Source organism: Haliotis rufescens, unplaced genomic scaffold, assembly GCF_023055435.1.
Source record: "Haliotis rufescens isolate VD_foot unplaced genomic scaffold, xgHalRufe1.0.p SCAF_1, whole genome shotgun sequence".
In the NCBI taxonomy this organism is placed as follows: Eukaryota; Metazoa; Mollusca; class Gastropoda; order Lepetellida; family Haliotidae; genus Haliotis; species Haliotis rufescens.
Genome location: NW_025963779.1, coordinates 27,115,664 through 27,129,087, shown reverse-complemented (window position 1 = coordinate 27,129,087; position 13,424 = coordinate 27,115,664). Strand labels below are relative to the sequence as shown.

At 42.1% G+C, this 13,424-nt stretch overlaps 1 protein-coding gene across 1 annotated transcript in view; it reads left to right on the top strand.

The window, feature by feature from the left end:
- The window catches only part of LOC124149462 (exostosin-1b-like), a 150,612-nt gene that overhangs the window by 86,388 nt on the left and 50,800 nt on the right, over window positions 1-13,424 (top strand). The window lies entirely within an intron of this gene.

Sequence of the window (13,424 nt, the reverse complement as noted above, 5' to 3'; positions counted from 1 at the left end):
CACAATCAGCCACACACACACAGATGTGCATGCATGCTACTATTTAAGCGCAATAATCTTTAACGGGATTTTAGACCCTGTTTCGCCTCACCTATAATTTAGTTTGTTATTAAGCTGTCATGATGGTGTTGATGCTCATGCTATCGTCCACCGGATTGTCTGCTCCAATTCTCAACAAGTTCAAAGCTGCTTTCCTCTTGCAATGAAGATAACTCTTTTTATAGATACTCAGCAAAGGTATTTTCATTTGTCAGACATCTATAATAAATATCAACAATAGCATGGATTGTTGTTTACAATAGCAATCACTGGATTGCTTGGCCCAGACTCGATTATTTATAGCTGGAATATTGCTGAGTGGGGCATTAAACAACAAACAATAATAATATGTATTTGATGGACAAAATAAAGTTCAATACTGCATGCAAAGCTGTTGTATGTTTACAGGGAGTTGTTTCACTTTGTACATGTTCTTTGTGTGGGACTTGTGTATATGTTGAAGCAGAGGTTTGTGTTGTGTGTGCACAGAAGAAACAGTGAGTGGTTTCCATGGATGTAAAACATGCATCACAACAGAGTAAATTAGTCTGTGTACACTATCTTCAGAGTTCATCTTACTGTTCCGTGTTTGTGCACCGCGCAGCCATCAGATGTCATGTGTTGCTGCAGATTGCATACCAAGATAATCTGGACTAACATGCACACAATCTCATGTATCATATGTAACTTTGTGGTCATTACTCAAGGACCTGTAGACACTAGGTATACACAACGATGGTGGTTACGGGACTTATTACAATGGATGTACACAACGATAGGTGTTACCAGACTTATTACACTGGGTATACACAACGATAGGTGTGACGGGATTTATTACACTGGGTATACACAATGATAGGTGTTACGGGACTTTTTACACCATGAGGGATGTTCAAGGTGTGTTATTACACTGGGTATACACACACACCATGAGGGATGTTCATGGTGTGTTATTACACTGGGTACACACACACACACACCATGAGGGAAGTTCAAAGTGTGTTATTACACTGGGTATACACACACACACACACCATGAGGGAAGTTCAAAGTGTGTTATTACACTGGGTACACACACACACACACCATGAGGGAAGTTCAAAGTGTGTTATTACACTGGGTACACACACACACACACCGTGAGGGATGTTCAGGATGTGTTATTACATTGGGTACACACACACACACACACACACACACACACACACACACACACACACACACACACACACACACACACACACACACACACACACACACACACACACACCATGAGGGATGTTCAGGGTGTGTTATTACACTGGGTATACACACACACCGTGAGGGATGTTCAGGGTCTGTTATTACACTGGGTATATATACACACACACACCATGAGGGATGTTCAGGGTGTGTTATTACACTGGGTATACACACACACCGTGAGGGATGTTCAGGGTGTGTTATTACACTGGGTATATATACACACACACACCGTGAGGGATGTTCAGGGTGTGTTATTACACTGGGTATATACACACACACACACCATGAGGGATGTTCAGGGTTTGTTATTACACTGGGTATATATACACACCGTGAGGGAAGTTCAGGGTGTGTTATTACACTGGGTATATACACACACACCGTGAGGGATGTTCAGGGTGTGTTATTACACTGGGTATATACACACACACACACCATGAGGGAAGTTCAGGGTGTGTTATTACACTGGGTATATATACACACACACACCATGAGGGATGTTCAGGGTGTGTTATTACACTGGGTATACACACACACACCGTGAGGGATGTTCAGGGTGTGTTATTACACTGGGTATATACACACACACACCATGAGGGAAGTTCAGGGTGTGTTATTACACTGGGTACACACACACACACCATGAGGGATGTTCAGGGTGTGTTATTACACTGGGTATATACACACACACACACCATGAGGGAAGTTCAGGGTGTGTTATTACACTGGGTATATATACACACACACACCATGAGGGATGTTCAGGGTGTGTTATTACACTGGGTATATATACACACACCGTGAGGGAAGTTCAGGGTGTGTTATTACACTGGGTATATACACACACACCGTGAGGGATGTTCAGGGTGTGTTATTACACTGGGTATATACACACACACACACCATGAGGGAAGTTCAGGGTGTGTTATTACACTGGGTATATATACACACACACACCATGAGGGATGTTCAGGGTGTGTTATTACACTGGGTATATATACACACACCGTGAGGGAAGTTCAGGGTGTGTTATTACACTGGGTATATACACACACACCGTGAGGGATGTTCAGGGTGTGTTATTACACTGGGTATATACACACACACACACCATGAGGGAAGTTCAGGGTGTTTTATTTCACTGGGTATATACACACACACCTCAAGGGATGTACACCATGAGTGTATATTCAATATAAGGGTCTTCACAGGTCTGTTATTGATACAGTGGGACTGAAACGTGTGTGGGCAGCACAGAAACAGCCTAAGATCTGAGGGGTAACCAGCATGTGAAACACTCCCTCTCCCCATTGTATTCATGGAGGTCAGTTAGCAGGTGAACCGCCTGTAACTGTGTCACCGTGACATGCAGTCTAGTGACACTAAACAGACATGAGAAAAAGATCATCATACGCTGAAATAGCTTCCATTGTCAATGCCACTGGTCCTGATAGATTTATGTGAGCCCTGTGGTTGACATTACATGTAACAGATCTATGTGAGAAAGAACACAACAAAGGAGTATTATATGTACCAACACATACGCGATCTGAGAGACTATAGACTAACATCTTCGCACCTGAACTTGTCACTTGACATAATCTCGAGTAGGCATTGGGGCATTTGGGTAGCCTAGTGGTTAAAGCGTTCGCTCATCACTCCGAACATGGGTACAATGTGTGAAGCCCATTTCTGGTGTCCCCCACCGTAATATTGCTAAAAGCCGCGTAAAACCACACTCACTCACTCACTCACTCACTCAAGTAGTCATTAGTGTTACTATATGGACTTACTAGACCAAAAGAAATTTGACTAGACCCAGGCTTGAGACAAGCCTGGTGTACGAATCCCTACTGTAGCTTCTTTCTTAAATGTCAAAGTGACATGGCCAGTTTATAAAAAATACGATGTGTTAGAGATAACAGGATAGACTTGTGGCAGTTGTAATGTCCCAGTACAACCATTAATGTAAGTATGAAGTTCACCTTAACTGCTCTGATGCCTTCATTACCTGATAGTTTACACCTACTTCACCCATTCAAAAGTCAGGCTGACATGCACAATTTGATAAGTTCTTCGCCCCCTTCTGTGGGCAGGTGTACCCACATTCCCAGACTTTCATCATCCGGAAGCAGTAATTGGTCGGCTCTTGAGAGATGGGATCAGCAGTTTGGTATCACCCAAAAATGTATAAAATAAACAAATTTCAACCAAAATAATTTATATTGAAGAGATAGCGGAAGACTGTAAATTGTTGGCACAGTGTCAAGCTTGGTTTGGCCCAGATATACAACATAAGTAGACCATTACAGCACTACACCAGAGCAGCTCCATCGTGACGAGGAACAACAGGTATCTGCTTCGTTCCCTAGATTCTCTATTGTTTCCAGAGATTGAGTCATCACACTCTGAGGAAGCGGATGCAATGTCGACATCAAATGGTCGGGTCACGAAGCATTACTGCCTCCTATCCTGCTGTTGGAAATTGGGATATTTTTACCCCCAAGATGCTCCCAGCACAGAGAGGGGTCACATGCCGACTGAAATAATAATTCCTTGACCAATCAGTGTTTACCCGAGAACCTAGCCTTGTGCATGTGTGCATCAGGGAACACCACTAATAGCTAGTTGCCTGTTTCCAGCATATTGCTTTTAACAATGTACACATGGTAATTGCTAATGCAGAAAATGTGTGCAGTTTTACAAATAGGACCAAGTTTCCCTGTGAAAGAGGACAGCCAGCTTGCGCCATAGATATACAGGTGCTGAATACAATGCTATGTAATAGGCTCCATTTGACAGTTGCTTTGAAAGAAAATAGACCTAATCTGGCAAACGGAATGTTTTTGAATTTTCCAATGTATTCCGGATGTTGGCCATTGTTTCAAATTTGAGTTGTACTTGAAAATAGATTATGGCAAAATAGAATTATATGTGAGGGAAGCGTGTGTTTATTTTAACCTCGAATGCATTTGTTTTAAAGAAAACATGCAAAACATATCACTTGTATTATTTATTCATGACTACAAAACACATGATGTTGAGACTGGTATGCAGTTATTTTGGAGTGCAATTTAAAAGTGCAATTCTGAGAAACTGACAAATTCCAACATGTTTCCCAAAAAACAGTTTATTCTTGATTCGGTCAGTTTTTGAGATCTTTCAGGGATGTATTTCAACCTGCTGAAGAGACCAATATTCATTACCAAGTTTGCAGCAAATGTCAATACAATTTCCCAAATTGGAATTACAAATTTCCAAAATCATGTTATAGATAAAAGTAACATTATGGCTTTGTGGACGTGTGGATTTCACTTATAAAAAGACCAAAAAGAGACTTTCATGCTTAGGTTTACATTGTTGCATTTAATTTAGTGTTAAAATACAATATTAACATACAAATATTACATACAAATAATAATTTGAGTCAACCCTGCTGTTGTGTGTGATTGGAGTCAGCCCTGTTGTTGTGTGCCTGTGATGGGAGTCAGCCCTGTTGTTGTGTGCCTGTGATGGGAGTCAGCCCTGTTGTTGTGTGCCTGTGATGGGAGTCAGCCCTGCTGTTGTGTGCCTGTGATGGGAGTCAGCCCTGCTGTTGTGTGCCTGTGATGGGAGTCAGCCCTGATGCTATGTGCCTGTGATGAGAGTCAGCCCTGCTGTTGTGTGCCTGTGATGGGAGTCAGCCCTGTTGTTGTGTGCCTGTGATGGGAGTCAGCCCTGCTGTTGTGTGCCTGTGATGGGAGTCAGCCCTGTTGTTGTGTGCCTGTGATGGGAGTCAGTCCTGATGCTATGTGCCTGTGATGAGAGTCAGCCCTGCTGTTGTGTGCCTGTGATGGGAGTCAGCCCTGTTGTTGTGTGCCTGTGATGGGAGTCAGCCCTGTTGTTGTGTGCCTGTGATGGGAGTCAGCCCTGCTGTTGTGTGCCTGTGATGGGAGTCAGCCCTGATGCTATGTGCCTGTGATGAGAGTCAGCCCTGCTGTTGTGTGCCTGTGATGAGAGTCAGCCCTGCTGTTGTGAGCCTGTGATGAGAGTCAGCCCTGCTGTTGTGTGCCTGTGATGGGAGTCAGCCCTGATGCTATGTGCCTGTGATGAGAGTCAGCCCTGCTGTTGTGTGCCTGTGATGAGAGTCAGCCCTGCTGTTGTGTGCCTGTGATGAGAGTCAGCCCTGCTGTTGTGTGCCTGTGATGGGAGTCAGCCCTGTTGTTGTGTGCCTGTGATGGGAGTCAGCCCTGATGCTATGTGCCTGTGATGAGAGTCAGCCCTGCTGTTGTGTGCCTGTGATGAGAGTCAGCCCTGCTGTTGTGTGCCTGTGATGAGAGTCAGCCCTGCTGTTGTGTGCCTGTGATGGGAGTCAGCCCTGATGCTATGTGCCTGTGATGGGAGTCAGCCCTGCTGTTGTGTGCCTGTGATGAGAGTCAGCCCTGCTGTTGTGAGCCTGTGATGGGAGTCAGCCCTGCTGTTTTGTGCCTGTAATGGGAGTCAGCCCTGCTGTTGTGTGCCTGTGATGGGAGTCAGCCCTGATGCTATGTGCCTGTGATGAGAGTCAGCCCTGCTGTTGTGAGCCTGTGATGGGAGTCAGCCCTGCTGTTTTGTGCCTGTGATGAGAGTCAGCCCTGCTGTTGTGTGCCTGTGATGGGAGTCAGCCCTGATGCTATGTGCCTGTGATGAGAGTCAGCCCTGCTGTTGTGAGCCTGTGATGGGAGTCAGCCCTGATGCTATGTGCCTGTGATGAGAGTCAGCCCTGCTGTTGTGAGCCTGTGATGGGAGTCAGCCCTGCTGTTTTGTGCCTGTGATGGGAGTCAGCCCTGATGCTATGTGCCTGTGATGGGAGTCAGCCCTACTGCCGTGTGTGTGTGTGAAGCTGCTGGTGTGTACTGATCACTGCTTACACGAACCCTTAGGACACAGGAGCCATGACCGGGTTATTCTGGGTGGACACACAGGATACACTGGACATGAGCATCAGGTTACATGACACTCACTGTGATGTCACAATACCCCAGTGTGCTGTAGATGGGCAGGTCAGTTGGTACTTGTCTTAAAGGGGCTCTTCAGTTGTTGAGAAAACAACTGGTGTTTTTTGTCGTCTAGAAAATGTCAATATTGGTATTGCTGGCTTTTGTCAAGGGATCTCTTCGTGTTGGGTGATTATGTGGCAGGGATGTGCCACTATTTTAACTCTCATAGAAATCAAAACAGTTACAACATTAAGATGAAGGGATATAGCCGTTTCATTTACCTATAAATACATATTACATAGACTAGGATATAGTACCTGAAATAAAGTTAAGTATGAGGTTAAATAAATATAATTTTATGAAGGAACCTATGAGTATTAAGGAATCCTTTAGTCTCTTCATTTTAGAGCTGAAAAGGGTATAGGCTGCTGGAGCTAAGAAGGGGATGCCAATGGGGGTGAATGTTTCACAAAATACATGCTCTGGTTTCTGTAAGAGACACTAGTAATAACAGAAAAACTAAAAAGCAATCTGCAGGGTGTATACATTTTTACCATTCACAACACATAATCAATAACAGACAGACATGAAGCTCCGGGAAACATCTTATCTGTGATAGTTTTGTGATATGCCACTTATGTGGGATATAGCCTGAGGTATATGGCACGTATTGCACGGATATGTGATTGGGATCCTAGAATTACTGAACAGATCTTGCCCAGATTGTGTCCTGTATGCTGGTGGCAGTGGTTATTCACTTGCTGTGTGTTGCCTGTGTTTAGACAGTTGCCATAGATGTCCTTTTAGGCTAATGATTTTTATCAAGATGTTTGATAATCTGCAATTTCTTTAGTTCCTTTGATCTTTTCATTGACAAATCATGGCAGAAATTTCCTTTGACAGTGTTTCAAAAGGTAATGCCAATTTGTTGAAGGTGATATTTTTTCTGAAACTTGTTGGAAGAGTATTGTTAAAGTCTCTAAACCGTAATTTATTCATCTTTTTGTTGTTCAAAGGGTCGGACAGAGATACCATCAGACTCGCAATAGATTCTGCTATCAGATGACTTTACCTCTGGTATGACTTGGCAAGAATATGTGTGAAGCCCATAATTCCTTTGAATACCCAATCTTTGTTACATCATAACCATAAATTCCCTATTTTGGCTGTCATTACAAAAGAAATGTTTCATATTTTCAATAGACCCTCTTCACCGCCAACTGATCTATGTATTGCTAAAAAACAGGTTAAAAACTTCACTCACACACCCAGAACCCACTCTCACTCACTCACTCACTCACTCACTCACTCACTCACTCACTCACTCACTGAATCCATGCAATGCAATGCCATGCCATGCCATGCCATGTCCTAAGTTTACAGTATTATACCCAAATCACTCACTCACTCTGACTTTACAATTGGAACAACCAAGACAGTAATTTTATACCTTTACAGTCCATGTCCCCAATTCCCAGTATTAATCATTATTGGCCAACATTACCAACACAAACTCTCTCAAGCATCCCGAGTTGTAATTTTACCTCAACAGTAAAGAGACCTGACGAACATGTTTTCCTTGCTGCACCCCTGTATTGACAAACTCCGCCCTTACAGGATTCCCCATGTCCATGGTATTATTACTGCTGATTGAACATGTGATAACTTCACCCGAACTGGATTCCTGTGGGACATTGGCTCACCATTGATCTGACAATGTTAGCGTGACTCCGAGACCTGGCCCTGGGATGTGATCAGAGTTCACAGAACCAGGAAGCTCGTCCTGTCAGGGTTTTGTCTCCAGCATGGAGGTGGTTTTGGGATTTTATAACATCCTGATGTATGGTGTTCAGAAAAACAGTACCAAACTGTCTCCTTCACAAGAACAGATTTGTATTGATATTTTCATGATGTTTAGCGTTTTGGTTTCAGTATCATATGATATTGTGGTTTTGATCTGATTGAAATTGATGAGATTATGTTATGGTGTTAAATCGATCAGAAAGATACTTTGCTGAAGCCATTTTGATACTCCCTTCATTAGATTTGGCAGGTGAATCTATTTTGCAGTTTTGACAGTTTTTTAAGTTTCATGAATAATTCCTTTAACATTTAAGCTGATAATGATTCATTTACAAACTAAATGCCCATCCAGTTGCAGTCCTACAGAAATTATTCATTGATGTCAACCTGAAAAAATATAATCTCAAAGCAAACCCTAAACTGCAATGCTAAATGGTGGAAACAAGATTTCTGATTCTGATATTAGCATGTGAGCTCCAGAACCTCATTGGTCTTAGGGGCTGTTAGGGTTAGCCTGTTGGTATGTTTGCTGATAACACACAAATCCAAGTTTGATTCCACATATGGGCACAATCAGTGTGTGAATCCCAGATTAGGCACTATACCCACCAGCAGGGCCAACTGGTGTCGAAAAGAATGTCTAAAGAACCCACTGAGCATTAATTATATATTCTTCCTAGAGCAGTTGCCTGTGGAATGCAAGATATGACTATTAATCAGCATATCAACAAACTAGGTCATCCTAGTGTGGTTAGTAACTACTGGTTAACTGGGCTCCTTGATTTCATGCACTAGCAAAGGCCCAGCATTTTGTTTACCACTGCCATTCTCCTTGCTGCTTTCCCAAAGCTGCAGTGTTCCTTGAGATGAACAACCAGAGCCTCATATTCAGCATATTCATGTATTATTGGACCACATCGGTCTTCAGATCAGTGGATGCTTTGAGGTTCTTGGAATTAGATAGTCATGGAAGCTGCTTGATATGCATATTGTTGGATGGGTGACTAGTGACAAGGGAAGACCCACCCTCATCCTTGAGTGTGTGCCACACTCAGCCATGCTACAGCTGCATGACAGTGGCCTGTAAATAATCGAGTCTAGATGAGACAATTCAGAGGTTTACATCAGGAGCATCAGTTGACACGATTGTGACATGTCAACATACAACCAAGTCACAAGCCTGACCACTATACATATATATAGTTGTCTTTACAAGTATATTTGCTGGGGACCAATATTCTTACTCAGAATCCCCACAAATATGACATGACTGCATGTTTTCATACTCTGTGAGGGGCGGTTGGGTAGCCAAGTGGTTAAAGTGTTCGCTCGTCACGCAGAAGACGCAGGTTCGATTCCCGACATGGGTACAATGTGTGAAGCCCATTTCTGGTGTCCCCCATCACAAATATTGCTAAAAGTGGCATGAAACCATACTCACTCACTCATACTCTGTGTGTGTGATTCAGTGCCCATGTTAGTTACCATTGGTTTGTTTGGTGCAGACTGGGTTACTTCACAAGCAGCCATGAGGTGGTTGGAATATTTTGTGACCAGGGAATACCCTACAAATGCCGCCCGTGTTACGATTCCAGGGCAGAATAGGTCCTTAGCAGCTCATACTTGTTGTAAAGGCTGACTCACAAGAATTTGGTTGTTACAATGTGTTACCGGATTGTTTGTTCAGTAATATCACGAAGGCATTGATCATTGCTCTTGAAGTCAAACATGATTACTTACAGAATGGTAAAAGGCAGCTATGCTTGTGGTAAAAGGCGACTAATGGGTTCGAGTGGTCAGGCTCACTGACTTGTTTTTGATGCATGTCATCGTTTCCAAATTGCGTGGATCGATGCTCATGTCAATCACTGGATTGTCTGGTCCAGACTTGATTTTTTACAGAGTGCCGTCATATAGCTGGACTATTGCTGAGAGCGGTGTTAAACAACAAACAAACAAACTTACAAAATGATGTGATGCAGCTGGAATATTTCTGACTAGAGCATTAAACAACATGAACTCACGCATAAACAAGCGATGCGCTTCTTGCTATTGCTTGCTGAGGTGATTGTGTCTCTGAACTATAGCTCCTCACACAATGAGAACAGACACAAACATATTCTATATATTGTCTTGACATCACCCTTGAGACAATGATTTCATCTGAAGTTGAGCAGGGTCCCAAGAGATAACGGGCCTCAAGACAAAGGAATCAATGGAGTACTGGCCAGGCAAGAGCCAATCCGAGACGGCTCATCTGATTGATTTCATCTTTGTCTTGTCCAAGATGACCACTTGATGACTGTAGGGTTGTGTCCACAATGTTGGTCAATTTAGTCAATAATTTAATTCCAGAGGTCACTGTGACCTTGGTCACATAGCTTCTTATAGAAATAGAGTGAAGAATATCACTGTTGTGTGATCAATACATCTGCTTGATTTCATTCATTAAATAAATAACGAAACATCCTGATGAAAGTTCAGCCATATTGCTTGACAATATGAATAATTTGTTTGTCATTTTAGAATTTCCTTGACCTTTGTGAGGGAAGAGTCATTACAGTCTAGTTGATGTATGGCATACTTGAATTTCGATGGAAATATGAGATTTTCTTGTACAACAAAAATGCACAAATGTTCAGCTGCTCCCATGTCAACTGTAATGGCTGCAGACATCCTTTGTTTAAAGGCTTGAGGCTCTTGTCTATTGCTGATTAAATCAAGCTTACTTTGTGGCCTTCGCCTGTAAAAATACAACGTCAACGGCGGAAAATAATCAGTCTAGATTATCTGCCACAACAGATGCTATTGAGAGTAAATTGCAAAATGGTGAAAATTATATGAATGGATCACTGAAAATCATGGATGACACCCGGTGTTTCGCAAGTAAGGTGTTCATGTGTTAGCTGCGGTCAATGATTGCTACTGCTCCATACAGCATGCACAGTGCATTAAATACATGTTAAACTGTTTGTGAGGCACTTAAAATTTATTGTTAGATTGTTTAAGAGATCTCATATATTTGATAAAAGGTTGTCACATTTTTAATCGTTTCAATTCAGTTTTGCACCAGTCACTGGATCAGTCGTCCAAAGACTATTAACATTACAAGTGTTACTCAGAATATCTTCTTATGATTTAAACATACAAGCAAAATATTTGCTTCAGTTGTATTTTCTGCAAATTTCTCAAATTCTGCTGATAAGACAGAACTCGGCTCCATATTTCATCTTCCCTGCTCCACTGGTGAATGTATGGGATTTCTAATGACATACCGTATTCAACATAATAAGCGCCCAGGGCGCTCTCTAAATTAGAAATAGGGGGCTCTTATTAGAATAAAATGTTGGTGAAAAACAACAGAGTTGAAAGATCGTAAATTTCGTGGTTTATGCTGACAGCCAGAAATGATACAAAAGAAAAGTCTGTGTGTATTATACACGACAGATATATTTTTCAAGAATTTAATTGCCCATAATTAAGGGTGCATATAACACACGAGTATGTACTATACACGAATGAATAAGTCTTGTGTACATTGATCAATCGGAAGGAATTGGAATTGTTCACTAGCCAATATATTAGCAAATATCGCCGTGGGCGCTTATTAGAGCGGGGCGCTTATTACGTCAAATACGGTAATCTTCAAACACCATGGGAGGGAGGCTGTTTTTCTCATAGGGAAAATCAGCCGTGTTTATACAATGTGTTCCTCTCAAAGCAGAGTGTCAATTGTTTTGGTTGAAATGTGGTGTGCAGTATGTGCACTACTTTTTCTGCATCTGGCAACTTGTTCACGTAGACCTCAATCATCATCATGAGTAGACATTCTGGTGAGATATGTATATTCTTATTCTCTACCCTAAGGCAAAAAGCATCTCTTGCACACAAAAAGTCGTCCTCTTTGGGGGTGTAACTCAATCGCTAAGAGTGTTGATGTGTATTTAGTGGTGAGCGTCATATATCACTTATCTCCCTTAGAACATGCTGAGGGCGCCACTGTTGATTTAGCTATCTGGCTATGTTTTTATTGAATGAAAATACACATTTAGGGAGATCAGAAAGAAAAAAAACTCTTCCGTAATCTTAGGTTTCAGTTGTCCGAGCTTTTTTTAAACTGCCAGTTTGAAAAAACACATGGTTGCATCTTGAAATGTCTTCAAGCATGTGACAGGACAATTAGACACTTAAAACACCTGATTCCGGGTCTGTGATATAGGAGAGGGAAATATGCCTGTTAAAGGGAGTCTCTCATGCAGACATTGCTTTCACTGAATTTCTTAGGAAGCTGTAGCTGCCTAATGACTCTACGGCATTTGGCATGCAGCAGTTTATGCAACCAGTGAATTTCTTGCCTCTCTTTACACCCTGATAACAGAAGTGATAACCCGATGTTCCTTATCAGAGTTCCCACCATAATAGGACAATAAATCTTGTTGCAGGTGAATATTTCAGGTTATTTCAGGCTCAGGAATGATAAGATATCCCACCATGTGTGTTCTTTAAAGGAGCTCTTCTCGGTAGTATTTACTGTTTGTATATCCCTCATAAAGAAGGAAGCTGATGGGTACAATTGAGCAGGTTCATTTGATTGAAGGGGGAATAGCTGAGCCAATGGACAATCTCAGCAAATTCAATTACATCCTTAAGATGAGGGGCGGTCGGGTAGCCTAGTGGTTAAAGCATTCGCTCGTCATGCCGAAATCCCGGGTTCGATTCCCGACATGGGTACAATGTGTGAAGCCCATTTTGGTGTCCCCCCCCCGTGATATTGCTGTAATAGTGCTAAAAGCGGCGTAAAACCATACTCACTCACTCACTCACTCCTTCAGATGATAGTTTAATTACTGATTGTTAGTTTGTTTATAGTTTAATGCAGCACTCCGCTAAATGACGGCGGTCTGTAAGTAATCGAGTCTGGACCAGACAATCCAAAGATTGACATCATGAGCATCGATCCAAGTAATTGGGATATGATGACATGCATCAACCAAGTCAGCGAGCCTGACCACCCGATCCCGTTAGTAGCCTCTTATGACAAGCATAGTCACCTCTTACTTATAAAATATATTTAGTACCCAAAGAAAACTGTGGAATTGACGACTAAATACTCAATGGCTCCAAAACTGTCTCGAGTCCTGCATATTTAACCAAGATCCTTTTGGATAGCAGCATTCCTTGCTAAATGCACAGGGGCATATTGCCAAAAGCAGTGTTAAACCATACTCAATCATTAACAAGGGGCTTCACTTTGGTAAAATTCAATTCATGGAAAGTTTCCAAAACATAAAGAAAAACAATCAATTATTTCCCACTAAGGGGATGAATCTTCTGATGATTCTAGAATGTTGAACTAGTTTACACATTTCTTTAATTGGA